Below are 18,783 nucleotides of genomic sequence, written 5' to 3' on the forward strand. Positions count from 1 at the left end.
AAAAAAAATACAATCGAACTAAATGATCTCCAAGATCCCTGACAGCTAAAACTCTTTATGACTCTATTGGAAGGAATCATGGAGAAGCAGGACATCTTTGAAAATTAATTTCAAGTTTATTATATTTCTAAAAAGAAAAGCAATCTAGGTGGTGCAGTGGATAAATCCCTGGTCCTGGATTCAAGAGGACCTGAATTCAAATCTAGCCTCAGACACTTGACACTTATTAGCTGTGTGACCCTGGGCATATCACTTAACCCCAATTGTCTCACCCCCCAAAAAATGCAATGAGTAAATTTCATATTATTTAACACAGAAAGCTCAGGGATTCCCAAAGATCTCCATCAGAACCCCCAAATAGACCCAATGTCTAATTTTATTACTAACCTCATTTTCCCTTTCACATTGGCAACTGCCCACATTCATAGCTATGTGTGGTAGAGAAAAAATGAACAGTGGGTGCATATGTTTATGTCAGCAAGCAGGAAAGTATTCATAAAAGTGCTTGTGAATCCACTCCAGAATGTCTGAAGAGAGTGATGAGGGAATTGAAAAAATGGAAAACTGGCTAATTTGTGGGGTAAATAAGATGATGGTCACCTGAGGCTGAAGAAACATCCTACCTTCCCCACTGCCCATGCTCTATCGAAGAACAAGCTTGTTTTTAGTAAATTGCATATTATTACAATTAATATTTGGTATAAAGAACTGCATGCAAAAAGTATATTTTCAGCATCTTTAGTAAAAGATGGTTTTTGTTGGTGCTTGTCTTCATTCTCCAAGAGGACCATGACATCAGGGTGATAGCATTGACTTGCTCTGAATGGATTTACGTGAGGGAGGGCAAGGTAACCAACCTCACTCTCCTCCTCCATAACCATCTGGGTCCAGTGGCAAGACAACTGGAGATGGCCCTGGCCACACTAGGGTCACACAGCTACTAAGTGTCTGAGGTGAGATTTGAACTCAGGTCCTCTTGACTCCAGGGCCAATGCTTTATCCACTACGCCACTTAGCTGCCCCAGTAAAAGATTACAGTTTTTGGCAATTGAGGGACCCCTGTCCCTATTTCCCATAGGTTCAACATATCCACTTTCACATTTTTTACTTTTATGCCACTTTCTAGGACCGTTACCCCAATGAAAGTTGAGGATTGACTTTATATGTTCTTGTCTCCCCCACTATTATGTAAACTCCTTGAGAGTAAGGATTATTGCATTCTTTTTACTTCTAGCCTCGGCATTTAGCACAGTGGCTGCCACAGAGCAGACATTTCATATCTACTTTTTGATTGAGTCCAACTCAACACCAATGTTGTAGATTGTGTCTTTAAGATTCATTAGCTACAATATATCTTAGAGCATTCCTTCCTGGAATAGGAGAATACATTACAGTACAGAGTAACTGGAGATATCTTTTCATTTCTTAGTGTTTATCTACAAAGGAAGATAATTCTCCTTGGCCTAACGCCAGCTGTTTGAACATGCAGGCACTGAGAGCTCCCGGGCATTTAATTAAGGATTTCCTAGAGCTGCATTTCTTCTGGAAATGTCATGCCCTCATCACCTTGTCACTTTGAAATTTACCGAGCTCCAAAGCCCAAATGTGATGAAGCTGAAGGCTTTATCTTCTTCATCCTATAGATTGAAAGTTGGCCACCTCAGGCATTGAATCAGTGCCCCAGTAGAAGGTTGGGAGAAGAGATGAATGGAGCTGTATAAATGGGGGGTTGGGGGGTGGGGAGAAATCAATCGAGCAACCAACAAGCATTTACTAAGTGACTACTATGTGCACTATTGGTTTTATAACAGCCAAAAAGATACTTCTTTTGTGCACATGTAAAAACAAAGCTCAATGAGGCTGGTAGAAGGAAACACCTTACCCTGCACCAACTTTCTCCAGCTGGAGTAGATGGGATGCTTCCCATTACTGTGAAATGGATCAAAAGTACTGTGGTTCCTCTTTGCCTGAGAATTATGGCATTCGAAGACATTAAAATCCATCAGTGAAATAGGCAGAAGCAGGAGAACATTGTACACAGTAACAAGAATTTCGTACAATAATCAGTTGTGAATGACTTAGCTATTCTCAGCAATACAATGAGCCAAGAGAATTCTGAAGGACTTATGATGAAAAATTCTATCCACCTTCAGGGGAAGAACTGATGGAGTCTGAATGCAGATTGAAGTGTACCTTTTTTTTTTTACTTTTTTTTTCTTGGTCCCCCCCCCCTTTTTGATCTGTTTTCTTTCACAATATGACTAATATGGAAATGTTTTACATGACTGTACATGAATAACCTACATAAAATTGTATGCTTTCTCAATGATGGGGGAGGGATGGAGAGAATTTGGAACTCAAATTTTAAAAAATGAATGTTTAAAATTATTTTTACATGTAATTGGGGGGAAATGAATTTTAAAAAATTTTTAAATACAATCAATCCATAAGCATTTATCAAGAGCCAATTACATTCTATTAGGGGAAGCAATGTGTACATGTAAGCATGTAAAAAATATTTTTAAAGCTCATGAAAAGATAAGCAGTGTGGAATTATGGATAGAGAGCTAGCCTTGGAACCAGGAAGAGCTTGGTTCAAATCCTGCCTCTAACACATAATGACTAGAGAAGTGACTTTTCTAGTGCACTAGGAAATTCTCTGAGACTGGACCATTCCAAAGAAAATGTCATTCAAAGCAGGTGTCAATCTGCACTGGCAGAGGGAGTTTCTTCACCCTGGAGTTCCCAATATCAATGAAATCAGAGGTCCTGTCCTTATCTCCATATAAAGGCAATAGCAACTGGGGGTGGGGGAGGGGGTATGTGGCAGATCAGGAAGGGCTTCCTCTGTAGGAAGGCATGCTTGAACTAAGCTTTGAGGGAAGGTAGGGATTCTAATCTTGTTCCAACATACCTTGCCTGCTGAATTTCCCCATATTCCCCTTCCCACATCCTCCACTGTGGCCAAATTAGACACCTAGCTGGTTGCCCAACTGAACACTCAATCTTCCCCTTGCACACATTCACATGAGCCATGCTCCTATGCCTGGAATATCTTCCTCTCTGCTTTGCTCAATCTCTCTCTTCCTTCAAGGCTTTGGCTTAGTTCTTGTCATTTCCTCCCTTTAGCCGTCCCCATTCTCCTTGCTGAACATGCTTCCTTCCTCTCAGAATTCCCAGAGGCTTTGTCTGCTCTCTTCTTTTGCTCCATCCTTCTCTAGCTGACATTACTCTTATCTCAACCAAATCATGTGCCATGAAATAAAATATAAGCTACTTGAGATGATTCCCTTTTCATTACCAGGGACAAAAGAAGATGACCTCCAACATAAAAGTGTTTTTAAGGTTCAGATGAGAGAGAACAGGACTAGAGAAAAGCCCTCCAAGTCAGAAGAACATGGGTTCAAGTCTCATCTCTGAAACATCCTAGCTGAGTGAACCTTGGATAAGTCCCTTAATTTTTCAGTGCCATGGACAACATTCTGAGAGTGTAAAGTTTGAGATCAGGTGCTGTTTTATTATCTGTGAGCTTGAAGAACTCATGCTACCAACTCAGTCCTGAACCCCCCTCCCCAGAGATACTTCTGTCCTGTGTTCCTTAATTACTCTTTGCCCTGGGGAATGATAAGGGTAACTTTGTTGGCAGCTGCTAAAAAATATTCAGACCAGAACAGACAAATTTGAAAGAAAGTTGACAAGAGCTAGTTTCTTACTATCCCAGCCATTCACCTCCATATTCATCCCAATGCCATTTCCTCCCCCACCTATTCAACTATACAGTTCCAAGCTTAATCCACTGTAGAAATATATTTCACAAACAAGTAAGCATCTGAAGCCAGTCATTTGCCACATGAAAAGAGGGTTACTCCTTTCCACAATCCAGAGGAGGGACAGTCTTCCTGCATAAACTAATTGACTAAAATAACACAAGGAAGGGATCCAGACATTAAGATAAAAATGTTAGTCAACAGACACTCCTGCCTTGTATTGAGATTGCTCACCCAAAGAGGCATCTAAATAAATAACATGAGTCAATTCCACCAGTGTGAAATTAAAATCTGGACTTGCTTTGCTGAAGTTAGGGGAAATAAAATTATATTAAACTCTCCCACTAAAACACACGGGTGGTACATCGATACAGATATCTCAATTTTCAAATAACTTCTCCATTTGACCCCTGTGGTAAGGAGATTTAGGGCTGGAAGGGACATTGTTGAGATCAGTCCAATCCTCTCAATTTGCCAGTAAAGAAACTGAAGGCCAGAAAAGTTAAATGATTTGCCCAAGGTCAGACAGATAGTCTGACTCAACCCAAGGTTATAAAGCCAATAAGTGCCTCAGTTTCTTCATACATAAATTTGGAGGTGTAGGAGAATACGGGCAAGTGATTTCACCTCACTGGGTCTCATTTTTCTCATCTATAAAATGGGGATGAGGTGGGAATTGGACATTCAAGGTCTCTTCTAATTTCTAGATTCCAATGACTTTAGGACAGTAATAGTATTTTGTGCTTAGCCACACAATCTCAACTGTTGATCAGAGGGCTAGACACCCATTGAGGATTTAAATATCCATGGCTGAATATAGCTTCAATAATAAGAAACTTAGGGGGAAAATCATCAAATTGCTTTGTAAAGCTCTTGCATATATTGTGCTATATATTTTATTACTGATTGCAATTCTGGGAGCCCTATATCAGGCAATGTGGTCCCCTCCTCTGCCTCATTCTGGGATTGGTCCACTGTTAAGGAAGGAATGTGTGTGTGTGAGAAACAGACAGGGACAGAGACAGAGAGAGAGAGAGAGAGAGAGAGAGAGAGAGAGAGAGAAATAGAGAACAGTCTACTCTCTTTTCCCTAACCTAGAAGAAAGCCCTCAGGGAAGAAAGACAATAAAAGCTCACAGAAAACCAAATAAAATACAGGCTGAGAGTTCACTGGAAAACACTGGGCTGTAATATTTGTTTACATTCATAGGACATTTTACAGGTACAAAGGGTGATTATTCACCTTATCTCATTAACTGAGAAGTCAGAATAATCTCCTTTCTTTACCCAGGGCCTCCATCAGAGGTACTCCTGAGGTCAAGAATATGTGTAGATGGGGCAGCTAGGTGGCACAGTGGATAAAGCACTGGCCCTAGATTCAGGAGGACCTGAGTTCAAATCTGGCCTCAGACACTTGACACTTACTAGCTGTGTGACCTTGGGCAAGTCACTTAACCCCCAATTGCCTCACCAAAAAAAAAAAAAAGTATAGATGTGGGGCAGCTAGGTGGCGCAGTGGATAAAGCACTGGCCTTGGATTCAGGAGGGCCTGAGTTCCAATCCACCCTCAGACACTTGACACTTACTAGCTCTGTGACCCTGGGCAAGTCACTTAATCCTCATTGCCCTGCGCCCCCCCCCCCCAAAGAAAAGAATAGGTGTAGATTTCAAAAAATAGACTGATATTCACAAAATTGGTGAAGAGGAAGGACTGACTCATCTGTATGTGTGAAAGCTAGATGGGGCAGAGTGGAAAAAACTCTGGGTTTAGAGTCTGAAGATCTGGATTCTAATTCTGGCTCTGCCTCTTAGTACCTGTACAACTTTAGATAAGTGATTGTACTTCTCTGGGCCTCAGTTTCTTCATCTGTAAACATGGGGTGGGGGGAGAAATATATGAAAGAGATTACTTTGGAGGGCCCATCTGATATACAAGAACATAGTATTTCTCCAAAGACTTGGACAAGAGGTTCCTTCTTCTTCCTCCCCTCCCCTCATCTAAAAGATGAAGAGGTAGAGGCAGAGAGTGGACTATGATTATCTAAGTAGTCAGTGATAAATCTGGGGCCCCCAACTCTGGCCCTTAAAAGACTCCCAAGCAGTGAAGAAGCAGGTTATGCTTTTAATTAGGGACCTCAGTTTTCTGCTTTTTATTTTTTACTTTTAAATATTTTCTTGATGATTTAAGAAAAATCATCATTGCCTTTTTAACAATGATATAAAGTTCAGCCACACCAGCCCCCTGCTCAGTCTGAAAATGCATGCCTCCTTCTGTTCCACAGCCCACCACCTCTCTGCTGGGAGACTAGAGGTATGCTTCACTTCACCATCAGTCCTTGGACTCACATCACATTTGGTTGCTCCATTGAACAGTCTTGAATGTTGCCCCTGGACTGTAATGTGTCATTGTATAATCTGCTCTTCTGTTCTGTGTAGAAGTCTTCCTGTGTCCTCAGATTTCCCTTAGAAAATCCAACCAAATATATATATATATATATATTATATATATATTTATATATATATATAACTTATATCAGATTACCTGCTGTCTAGGGAGGGGGGGGAGGGGGAGGGGGGGGGAGAAAAATCTGAAATTGAAAGCCTGTATAAACAAAAGTTGAGAACTATCTTTACATGTAACGGGAAAAAAATAAAACACTTTATTATTTAAAAAAAAAGAAAAGAAAAGAAAATCCAACCAAGGGGGCAGCTAGATGGCACAGTGGATAAAGCACCAGCCCTGGATTCAGGAGGACCTGAGGTTCAAATCTGGCCTCAGACACTTGACACGTACTAGCTGTGTGACCCTGGGCAAGGTCACTTAACCCAATTGCCTCACCAAAAAAAAAAGAAAAGAAAAGAAAATCCAACCAAGGACCTCACTGAACAAATGGGTTCAGCACCATGGCTAGTGCCAGACCTTTTCCTCCTGGGGCAAAATGGAAATCCATAGCTCCTTCGGCCTCAGTGGGTCAGGAGACTTGGCTACAAATCTCCCAACAGCTGCTGGATGCCTGACCCAACTCTCAAAGGCCTAGGCAACTCTCTAAGACTAGAAGTAGCAAAACAATTGCTGATTTGCATTTGGTAAAATGAGTTTCTAGAGCAGCTAGAAATCATCATCTTCCCAAGTTCAAATCGGCCTCAACACTTCCTAGCTGGTATGACACCTGGGCAAGTCACTTAATCCTGTTTTCTCAGTTCCTCATCTGAGCCAGAGAAGAAAATGGCAAACCACTCCAGAAAACAGTTTAAAACCAAGTGAAATCACAGCTCCAGTCATTAAATAAATATCATCCCTGAAGTCCTACTCAGGTGTCTCCCCATGGTCTTGGAGGTAACCAGGACTTTCCAAGGTTATGCCGAGGGAACACAAGAGCTGACAGGTCCCACCTAGCTTAAAAGGCTTCAGGAACGGGGCCCTACAACCGGCAAGGGGATGAAGGGCCTTTCAGGGCCCTATCTGGCTGTTCTTTCAGCTCTGCTATAAAAATATGATAGGCGCTCAGACTCACTAGATCGCAGAGCTACAACTGGAAAGGATTTTGGAGATCATTTAGGACAGTCTGAGGCTGGGGGGGTGGGGGGAGGTGTTAGGTGATTTTGCCAAAGATTTCAATAGGTAATGTCAGAAGTGCAATTTGAACCTAGATCCTCTGACTTCTCCATCCTCCAGGGGTGTGGAATGGTTTGACCAAAAAGGAGAATTTTGGCAAGCATTTGAATGCTGTCCATCCCAATCTTCCACTCCTGCTCCAACCCCAGATAAGCTTTCTGTGGCTCATGTGAGCCTCATACAGTCTGGAGGGGTGATTATTTTTGGACATCTCTTCCCACTTCCTGTCTCATGACTGTCTCCCTAGCCTCAGGTGAGGGCTGCTGACCACTACAGGATAATTGAGTCCCTTGGCAATCTTTCTAGACCCAGAGGAAATGAAGTAGTACTAACTAACTTGATGGGAAAGGGTGGAAATGAGGGATATGATATAAGGCCAGAATAGGGGCACTGGGAAAGCTTAGGACACTGACAATATCCTGCAAATATCAATGGATAAAATCAGTGACAAATTGAATAAGGGTTTTTCCCCCCCAACATTCAGGGTCCAATCTATGGGATTATGCTCTTTGGCCTCCTTTTAGACATCTGATATCCCAAAGGAGAAGCCAAATTGAACTCTCCGTAAGAGGTCTTGGACAGATCTAAGTGAAACTGGATGCAGAAATGGGCCCACCATGGCTTGGCACCAAGGGGACATTCCTCCTCCCTTCCACGCCCTGGACCCTGTTTGTCCACAATGCTAAAATAACATGAACAGGAAAGAGCTTAGCAAAAATGCTTATTCCTTATGATGCAGGGCACTTGACCAATGCAAACAGGAAAGAAAACTATCATCTACCACCCCCTCTCATGTGCCCTTGGAGAAAAGTTTAAACCTCATACTCTGCCCCTCCCACTCTGTTCTCCTCCCCCTCATGCCCTTTTTTTTTAAGATTGTATTAACAAAATTGAACTTTATGCAATTATAATGGCCAATGCTTGACCCCAAAGGTGAGCTGAGAAAACACACCTCCCTCTCACCTTCACTACCGAGATGGAAAGACTATAGGCATGGAATCTTGGCCATAATTCAGGCAACATGTTAGGGTGGTTTTGCTTGAATTGGCCTCTCTCTCTCTCTCTCCATCTTTGTTACAGAGGAATGGCTCATTGGGTAGGGAAGAAGAGAAAATTCAGAAATGAAAGGGATTATGACAATAAAAGTGCTAATTCTTTAATACACACACAAAATAAGTTTACATGTTATCAACACAGTGTGTCTTCCCTCATAACCAAAGAAATACAGTTAACAACATCCAGCTTTCTTCAGCCATGATCGACTACTTTCTCCAAAAAAAGGAGAGGAAGAACATTTCTACATTTCTTCTCCAGGGGTCCAAGGCTGGACATGGACAATCAGACAGTGTTCCTCTACGTTCTAGTCTTCATTTCCATTACTGTAACCTTCATGTATATTTTCCTGGTTCTGCTCAGTTCGCTCTGAATCTGTTTCATACAAGTCTTCCTATGTTTCTCTGAGTTCTTCATATTCATTGTTTCTTATAGTGGAATCCTAGTTACATTCTTATGCCACAATTTATTCAGTCATTTCCCAAAAGATGGGCACTCAACTTGTTTCCAATTGTTTGCTAAAACCAAAAGTATTATTCTAAACATTTTGCTCTAAGAACTGGGTCTTTCTTTTTTCTCTCTGACTTCTTTGGGGCCTAGCAATGGAATCTCTGATTTAAAGGGTATTTAAAAAAACAACCCATTTAAAGTGGTTTTTATTCTCATGCTCAAGCCACAAAGGAAGTTTTTGAGGTCATTTGCCTCATGAGGTAACAATATCCATATGCTTTCATCACTCCAAATACACAGTTGAAACAAATATTTATGACTAGATGACAAGATTTAAAACTAAAAAGCACTGTAGTGATCATTTAGTCGAATCCCATTTTACAGGGGAGGAAAATGAGGTGCAGATAAGAAGTAACTTACCCCACGTCACCTGGATAGTAAGTGGCAGAGCCAGAGATTTTAACTTAGGCCTGGACTGAATCCAGTGCAAGTATCACTTCATGAAGACTGAAATGGAAGTTCCTCATCTAAGCATTTCACAACCTATGTAACCCAATGGTGTGTGGGCTCTGAAATCCCAAGGAAGGACTTTATGCCCAGCACCCTTTAATACCTTCCAACAATCCCTACCTCCCCAGGCCATCCATTAAAACTAAAAGGGTTTCATTTTTTTCTTTTGTAGACCCATGGCCTGACACATAGTAGGTGCCCCAGTTCATACAAAGTTTCTGAAGGGCAGATTTAATATCTGTGAAAGGAAAAAACTTCCTAACAATGAGACCATGGGGCTACCCTGGGAGGTAATGAGCACTCCCCTTCCTGGAAGTCAGGAACATGATGACTTGCAAGTGAGTTGTATATTGGGGCATCAAACTCAAATAGAAAGAGGGAAGCAAAACCATACATAAGGATCCCCTCGGGCTACATATTGACTTAGAAAACCACGTGTTAACATTATCTATGTTCTATTGCATTTTAATTTATTTTGTTAAATATTTCCCAATTACATTTTTGGGGGTGGGGCAATGGGGGTTAAGTGACTTGCCCAGGATCACACAGCTAGTAAATGTCAAGTGTCTGAGGCCGGATTTGAACTCAGGTCCTCCTGAATCCAGGGCCAGTGCTTTATCCACTGTGCTACCTAGCTGCCCACTCTCAATTACATTTTAATCTGGTTAGAACTACATCAAGGAGTGTGGGCAGACTGTTTGACATCTCTGGTCAGAGATTCTTAGATATGAATTATCTTAAATGGTCTCTGACGTCTCTTCCTCATTTGGGATATACCATGATCCTGATTATTATTTTTTTTTAAGTGAGGCAATTGGGGTTAAGTGACTTGCCCAGGGTCACACAGCTAGTAAGTGCCAAGTGTCTGAGGCCGGATTTGAACTCAGGTCCTCCTGACTCCAGGGTAGGTGCTCTATCCACTGTGCCACCTAGCTGCCCCCTGATTCTTAATAAAATAAAAGAATTCCTCCCTAGCAGGGAATATTTTATACACCACAATGACTGTCTTTTTGAAAACTCTTTTGGGCCCTGGAGTGAAGCCATATTTACAAATTTAGCTATGTTCTAGATTTGGAAGCGACCTTAGAAGTCACCAGAACATGAGTCTTAGAACTGAAACCCTTAGAGATAATTGGGTTCAATGCTTTTATTTGACAGATGAGGAAATTGAGGCCCCAGGAAGGTCAGTGACTTTCCCATGACTATACTGGTAATCGTGGCAAGTGCTCAGAATCAAACCCACCTCCTTTGACTAAATGTGTCTGAATGTTCGAGAAGGACAAAGAGCCTGCTCCTTTTTACAATTCAGGAGTAAATTCAGAAAAGGAGGGGAAACTGCAGAGATTTAGTAAGCAAAACTATTTGATGATAATTGCATATTAGAGTGTCTGAGGGACAGGGAGGGAGGCATGTTTCTCTAATAAGAAGGCTGAGTTAAGACCCAGAAACCAGACAACGTCCACATAATTACCCCAGACTGTTAAAGGCCCTCACGGATCCACTAGGGCACCCGATGTTATTGGTCTACCCAAGCTGCCACATTCTGCCATGGGAGGAAATAAGCGACCTCCTTTAGAGGTGGCCTAGGCAAAACCCAAAGCTATGAGGTTACATCACACATCTACACCCCCATAAACTTTATTTTATGGGTGTGTGTGTGTGTGTGTGTGTGTGTGTGTGTGTGTGTGTGTGCACGCGCATTTCAAAGCTATACAGCAGAAGACAATTTTTATTTTTTGGGGGGGTTTTTTTGGGGTTTTTTTTTTTTTAGTGAGGCAATTGGGGTTAAGTGACTTGCCCAAGGTCACACAGCTAGTAAGTGTTAAGTGTCTGAGGCTGGATTTGAACTCAGGTACTCCTGACTCCAGGGCCGGTGCTCTATCCACTGCGCCATCTAGCTGCCCCCAGAAGACTATTTTTAAAAAAAAACAACTATGAAAGGTGTGAACTTGAGAAGTGGTATAGGCCAATTGTTTCCTAGCTAGAGTTTCAGATAGATGAGGATGCAGATCAAACTGTCCACAACCGCAGATAGTGGGAGAGACTGGCTAACCACGCCCATTACCTAACATCCCTGTCTTAGGTTAGCAGACTTAACAAGCATTCCCACCTTTTGAGAAGGCTCAAATTGATTGTTTTCCCAGCAACATTTTGCCCAAAATAACAACTTAGAATCTCTTCTTTCCATTCAGGGAATCTGAAAAGTTATCTGCTTTGAGGTGTTTTTTTTTTTAAGTTTATTATTTAACAAGAGGCCCTTTTGGGGGGTTAGAGGGGGCAGAGGAAGGGGTGAGGCATGGATAACTTTTAATTTCTACATCTGGCAAAGGAAAAAAAAACTTGCTGGCAGAATAGAAGGGATCTACAGTGAAAGGAGAATGTGCAGATGCTGAAGAAAGAGGAATCAGCACGCACCAGGCTGCAAACTTCAGAGGAAAAAAAAAATGTTCCTTATTACCTGATTTGAATTGCCTTGACATAAGAAGGCTGGCTCCAATTTGCCTAGATGTTGCCACTATGATCTTTACTTAATCACAGTAAAATTTACAATTAAAAGAGCTTTAAATGCCAAGTACTGGAGTCTTTTTGTTGTGGTTGTTATTTTTAGTATACACACAGCTTCTGGGGGGAAGGTCTTTGTGGGACTCCAGGAATCTCAGAACTCAAAAGACTCTTAGATCATTTAAAAGAGTTTTTCCCATTGGATGGGAGCCCATTGTAAGAGTCTCATCAATGATTGACAATGGATAGAGGGAGAGCCCTCCATCCAGTCCCTCGGGCTCCCTGCCTAGGAGTCATCCTGGGTTCCTCACTCTCTCTCACACCCCCGTATCCAAGCTGTTGCCAAGACCTGTTAATTTAACCTTTTACACTTCTTGAATATGCCCCAGCCTTTCCTCTGACACCGCCCACACTCCAATGCAGACCCTCATCACTTCATGCTAGATTACTGCAATAACATTGTCACTGGGGCTGCCTGCCTCTCCCCACTCCACTCCATCATCCATTCAGCTCAGGTCCAACCATGTCACCCCCATACTCTCATATAAACTCCAGTGGCTCCCTTTTGCCTCCAGGATCAAATACAAAATGCTCTTGGGCATTCAATGCCCTCCATGACCTGATTCCCTTCTACCTTTCCAGACTTCTTACACCCTTATACCGACACATACTCTTTGATCCAGTGACACTGGTCTCTTGGCTGTTCCACAAACAAGACACTCCATCTCTCCCATGAGGCATTTTCTCTGGCTGTTCCCATGCCTAGAGAATGCTCTCCCTCTTTGACTCTGTCTACTTGGCTTCCCTGGCTTCCTTTAAGTCCCAACCAAAATCCCATCTTTTATAAGAAGCCTTTCCTAACCCCACTTTATTCTAGTGCCTTCCCTCTATTAACTATTTCTTATTTATTCTGTATATAGCTTGCTTTGTTGATTTGTTTGCACCTATCTCCCTCATTAGACTGTAAGCTCCTTGAGGCCCAGGAATTGTCTTTTGCCTCTTTTTGTATCCCTTGTGCTTAGCACAGTGCCTGGAATTTAGCTGGAGCTTCCAAAATTGTTTATTGATCACAAAACCTTAAACTGACATAAAAATCCTTTGCTATTACTATTGTGTAGCTCAGGGCTTCTTAATTTTTTTTCCCCTCACAACCCCTTTTGCCTAAGAAATGTTTACGAGATCCTGGGTATATAGATATATAAAATAGGGATACATAGCCTTTTACTGTTGCCAAATTTTTCATGACCCTCAAATTCAGGTATATGACCCCATATGGGTCCACAGTTTAAGAAGCTTTGGTGTAGCCCATATCTCTATCTTGACCATTATGGATATGAGAAGAGATTTTCCCAGTGCATATCCAAGAGGGCCATTGATAGAGGTACAGAGAATTCAGTCTAATGTCAAGAAAGGAATGGATACTACTTTGATAGGGTTTTGTCATGGAAAAATCATGCTGGCTTCTCTCTGAGATCATGTAGTGCTCACAAAACCATCCAATTCATGACTCATTCTTAAATGATGCTAGAGTTCAAAGCCAAGCTTACACATTGACAGAGTGTAAATAACAGCTCACATTCTAATGGTGCTTTAACATTTGCAATACATCTTATCTACCCATAGGCAGCTATTTGGCATGGTGAATAGAGTACCTGTCTTGGAATCACAAAGACCTGAATTCAAAAATCCAGTCTCAGACACTTCCTAGCTATGTAACCCTGGGCAAGTCACTTGCCTTGATTTTTTTTCATCTGTAAAGGGAATAAGGAAGGAAATAAGTATTTATTATGTAATTACTATGTGTCTGGCACTGCATTAAGGTGTTTAGAAATATTATCTCATTTTGTTCCACATTTTAAATAGAGATAATAATAGTACCAACCTCCCAGGGTTGTTATGAGAATAAAATGATATATTTGTAAAGGTCTTTGTTAAGTGCTATATAATGTTATTATTGTTATATTACATTATCTCCTTTGAGCCTTATGCAACCCTACAAAGTAGGAATGATTGTCTCCATTTTGCAGATAAGGAAACTGAGGCTCAGATAATTTATTTGCTTATAGGTCACGTTAAGCATGAGAGTCAGGATTTGAATCCAAGTCTTCCTTATTCCAAGTCCAATACTACATCCATTAGAATACATCCCTGTTTTAGAAATTCACTTCTCTCCCTTTTTTGAAAATCAAAAGCATATAAATTAGTTTCTATTCTTTTGCACCTTAAGGCAGCATAGTATTGTGGGCTAGAATGTAGATTCCAGAGTCTGAGTACTCAGGTTCAAATCCTGCCTCTGATATTACCTATGGGACTTTGGGCAAATGTCTTCCCCGGGTCTCAGTTATCTCATCTGTCAAATGACGGGGTTGGACCAGATTGCCTTTATTGTGTCTTCCAGTTTTCAACCTATGATCCCATGTTCTTTCCCAAAGTTTACTGACAACAGATCAGTAATCCCATCTATGTAATTCATCTCAAGGTCAACAGAAAACTCATCCTTACTTTCACACTGAAGGTCAACTCTAACTTCAAAAATATTCAGTCCAGCCTGCCCAGATTGAAGATCATTGTTCTTGGTGAAGTAGCTGAATCAAAACTAAGAATTAAGTTGTTCTCCTTTTTCTTTGTCCTCCACCCCAAGAGTGTGCCCATCTGTTTTCCTCTTTTGATGTTCCAGACAAAGGTTTTAAAAAAAAAACACCTTCATCACGGGGAAGAGTTTTTGCCAACTTCAGCTCATTCTGGGCCAAAGTCTTCTGGACACTCTTCCAGTTCAGCCACCATGCTTTTCTATCCATCCTTGGTTGTGGATCCCTCCTCCTTTTTTTCTATGTCCTTTTCCATCCTAGCTCCAAGAGTTCTCTAGACTGTCTATGGCCACCATGATTTCTTTGAGCTCTCCAATGGGATTATTTGATCATGGATAGTCAGAATTTTGTTCTTTTTTTTTAGTATCTCACATCCTCTTAAATCATATTCCCTTTTCTAGTCTCTAAGAGCGGATCACATCAAACTGAAATCTGACTTCCCAAAGGCTAGGGAACATGTCTGACTATGTCCAGGGCCCCCCTTCTTCTACCACTACCAACTCTCAAATAACACAGTCACTTTCTCCTATGGTTCCTGTCATTTCCACTTTACCAAGCAAGGTGGGTTTTTCAAAAATTATTATATTTTAACAAAGAGGAAATTACCAAATTGCCAAATTTGGGAGTCATTTCTAAATCAGCTCTCTGGGTATACAGTCAGACCTCTGACCTGTTAGAGCAAAGATCAAAAATCAATACAAAACTGGAACCAACGAATAAAATGAGAAGACAGAGTGTGTGCATTGAGGTATTGTCAGTCTGACCTATTCAAACAAGCTGCTAACACTAAAAAGGGGGAAATGGATAAGACAGACATCAACACAAACTGTCACTATGGGAAAGCCTGCTAGAAATGGCGAATTCAGAAAGACATGATGAAAATTTTTGTCTGAAAATGAACCCATTATCTTTCCCCTAAAATATTTTCCTCTTCTACACTTCCTTATTACTGCCTAGAAGCCTTAAAGGACCTATGAGGTCCTTGAGAGCAAGGACTGATTTTTGCCTTTCTATGTCCAGCACTTCACATATTGCCTGAATCATAGTAGATACTTAATAAGTGCTAAATGATTGAAAAATGATGACTCCATGAGGTAGAAAGCTAGGTGACACAGTGGATAGAGCACTGTGGCTGGAGTCAGGAAGACCTGAGCTAAAATCCAACCTGACACTTACTAGCTACATAACCCTGGGCAAGTCACTTAACCTCTGTCTGCCTCAGTTTCTCATCTGTAAAATGGAGATAATAATAGCACATGCCTCATAGGGTTTTTGTGGGGACCAAATGAAATATTTGTAAAATGCTTAACAGATTGCTGGAGGGGCAGCTAGATGGCGCAGTGGATAGAGCACTGGCCCTGGAGCCAGGAGTACCTCAGTTCAAATCTGACCTTGGACACTTAATACTTACTAGCTGTGTGACCCTGGGCAAGTCACTTAACCCCAATTGCCTCACTAAAAAACAAAACAAAAAAACAAAAACAGATTGCTGGACATATATTAAACACTTAATAAGTGTTTGCTTGCTTTTTCCCCCTTCCTTCCTTCTTTCCTTCCTTTCTTCCCTCCCTCCCTCCCTTTTTTAGAACAGCATCCCAATCCAGTTTGAAATTTCAGTGTCATCCTTGAGTCTTCACTTTCATTAACCCCATATGGTCCAAATTGGTTGCCAAATCTAATCATTTTTACCTCCACAACACTTCTCCGTGTCCTACTTTCTCTCTTTTCACTTGGCCACCTCTCTTTTGTTCAGGCCCACAACACTTACAATGGCCTTCTACTTGGTCTCCCTGCCTCAAATCTCTTCCTACTCTAACTCTTTGTTAACAATGTAGTTTCTATGATGCTTTTCCTAAAGCATAGGCTAACCCTGTCAATCTTTCCCTCACCCCCAAACCTCCATGGCTCCCTATCACCTCTAGATCAAATATAAAATCCTCTGGCATTTGAAGGTCTTCATAACTGGACTAAAAGAGGGAAACTAAGAGTGCAGAATGTAGCATATGTTCTTTGACTTGGTTGCTTTGTTAGTCAGCTATGTTAAGCTTTTTCTTTGTTACAAGGAAGGACTCAAAGACAGTGGGTGAGTATATTGGGAAATGACTGTGATAATAAAAAGGCATACATTTTAAAAGGTGGGTGGAAAGAAAGATCATTAAAGAGATACACAACAAAACACTATGTGAGCTTCAAAGGGCAAAGGTTACTAAGGACAGGAAGAATCAGGAAGGGCTCCATGGAAAGACTGGAATTCAAGCTGGGTTTTAAAGAACATAAAATCAAAATGGCAAAGATAGTAAAAAGATGGAGAGATTCAATGTTCAAGGTGCTGTGGTAAGAAAAGATCCTTAGTTCACTATAAATAAAGCTGTGAATTCATTCAATGGTTATGAAAAACAGTTTTGAATTGTGCAAGAAAAATTACTAAATTGTTTGTAACCTTTGGCCCAGTGATCCCATTACTGGGTATATAACCCAAAGGTTAATGGCAGTGAGAAAAGGCCCAAATGTATGAAAATATTCATAGGACAAATCAGAAATAAAATCTATGCCGAATGGCTAAACAAACCTTGGTATAGAAATATAATGAGGGGCAGCTAGGTGGTGCAGTAGATAGAGCACTGACCCTGGAGTCAGGAGGACCCCAATTGCCTCACCAAAAAAAAAAAAAAGCAAACAAGAAACTGAGGTTCACATAGGTTAAGTGTCTTGTTTATGGTCATATAGCTAGTTAAGTGAGAGAGCCAAGAGATTTGAATCTAACCCTTCCTGATTCCAAATCTAGCACTCTATCCATTAGGCCCTATTTTAGAAATCCACTTTTCTCTTTATTTTGTTTTCTGAAAATGCATTCTATGGGGAGTCTGAGTGTTTGCTGTGAAGTTTTGCTGTATCAAAACAAAATAAATTCATCAAAAAATCAAGTTAAGGAGGGCTAGTCAGAAGAGCGTTCCAGGCACATATAAAAGCATAAAGGAGAAAAACGCAATTTGAAATTTGAAAGATTTCAGAACTCTGATCAACACAGTAACCAACTATGAGTCCAGAGGTCTGATGGTAAAAAGAAAATGTAGAGTTTGCTTAAGGAACAGAAAATAATTCAGTTTGGTTGAACATAGATTATATGAAGAGCTATAATATAAGTTGAATTTAACAGACTGTATACACTGCATTTAAAACTTTATTCCAGGGGGCAGCTGGGTGGCACAGTGGATAGAGCACCAGCCCTGGATTCAGGAGGAGCTGAGTTCAAATCCAGCCTCAGAAACTTGACCCCAGGCAAGTCACTTAACCCCCATAGCCTGGCAAAAATAAAAACAAAAAACCTTTATTCCATGGGCAATAGAAAGATAATGAAAAATTTTGATTCAAGGGAATAAGAGGGACACAACTGTATTCTCGACCCAGAAGACATGGTTCAAATCCTGGCTCTGACATTTTCTAGCTCTGAGTCTTTGGACAAGTCACCACTAGACCTCTCCAAGTCTCAGCTTCTTCATATGTAAATTGGGGATAATAATACTTATGTTCTCAACTTCATGAAATTGGTATGAGAAAGGTGTTTTGTAAACCTTAAAGCATTATGGAAATCCTATGTTTCTTATGCATAAAGGAGACTGTTATGACAGCAGTGTGATGGACAAAGTGGAAGGAGGAGAAAGTGGAGGCAGAAGGAGGCTATGGCAATAGTCTAAGTGGTTGGCACTGAGATCCTCAATTAGTACGGTGGCATTAGGAAAGAGAGAGCAGGGAACAGATACCAGAGACATACGGAGGCAAAATCAATAGTACTTGATAACAGATTCAATATGGGAAGTAAAATATAGAGGTCTCACCAAGACTCCAAACCCCAGAGATCTGGTGAATCACAGACAGAAAGTAGTGAAGTCAGGAGAGAAAGGTAAGAAGCACCCCTACAGACATGATAGTTCGAGGTGCTTGGAGACCATAGAAGGGGGCATCTTGGATGGAGGCAGGTGAAGATGCATAGTCTGGGCTGAAGGTAACAATTTGAGAGTTGTCTTCAGGAGAGTGGTACTTAAAGTCAGGGGACTGAAGGACTGAATGAAAAGGTGAGAAGAGAAGAAGAGGAGAGGAGAGGAGAGGAGAGGAGAGGAGAGGAGAGGAAGGAGAGGAGAGGAGAGGAGAGGAGAGGAGAGGAGAGGAGAGGAGAGGAGAGGAGAGGAGAGGAGAGGAGAGGAGAGGAGAGGAGAGGGAGAGGAGGGAGAGGAAGAGAGGAGACCCCAGAAAAATATTTACCAGCAAATCCACCCAGCCCTGAAACTGGTGTCAAAGAT

The 18,783-nt window shown here is 41.2% G+C and overlaps 1 protein-coding gene across 1 annotated transcript in view; it reads right to left on the reverse strand.

Moving 5' to 3' along the window:
- LIMD1 (LIM domain containing 1) overlaps positions 1-18,783 on the reverse strand; it is a 92,209-nt gene that overhangs the window by 46,484 nt on the left and 26,942 nt on the right.

The sequence above is a fragment of the Dromiciops gliroides genome, chromosome 5 (assembly GCF_019393635.1).
Source record: "Dromiciops gliroides isolate mDroGli1 chromosome 5, mDroGli1.pri, whole genome shotgun sequence".
NCBI classification, from domain to species: Eukaryota; Metazoa; Chordata; class Mammalia; order Microbiotheria; family Microbiotheriidae; genus Dromiciops; species Dromiciops gliroides.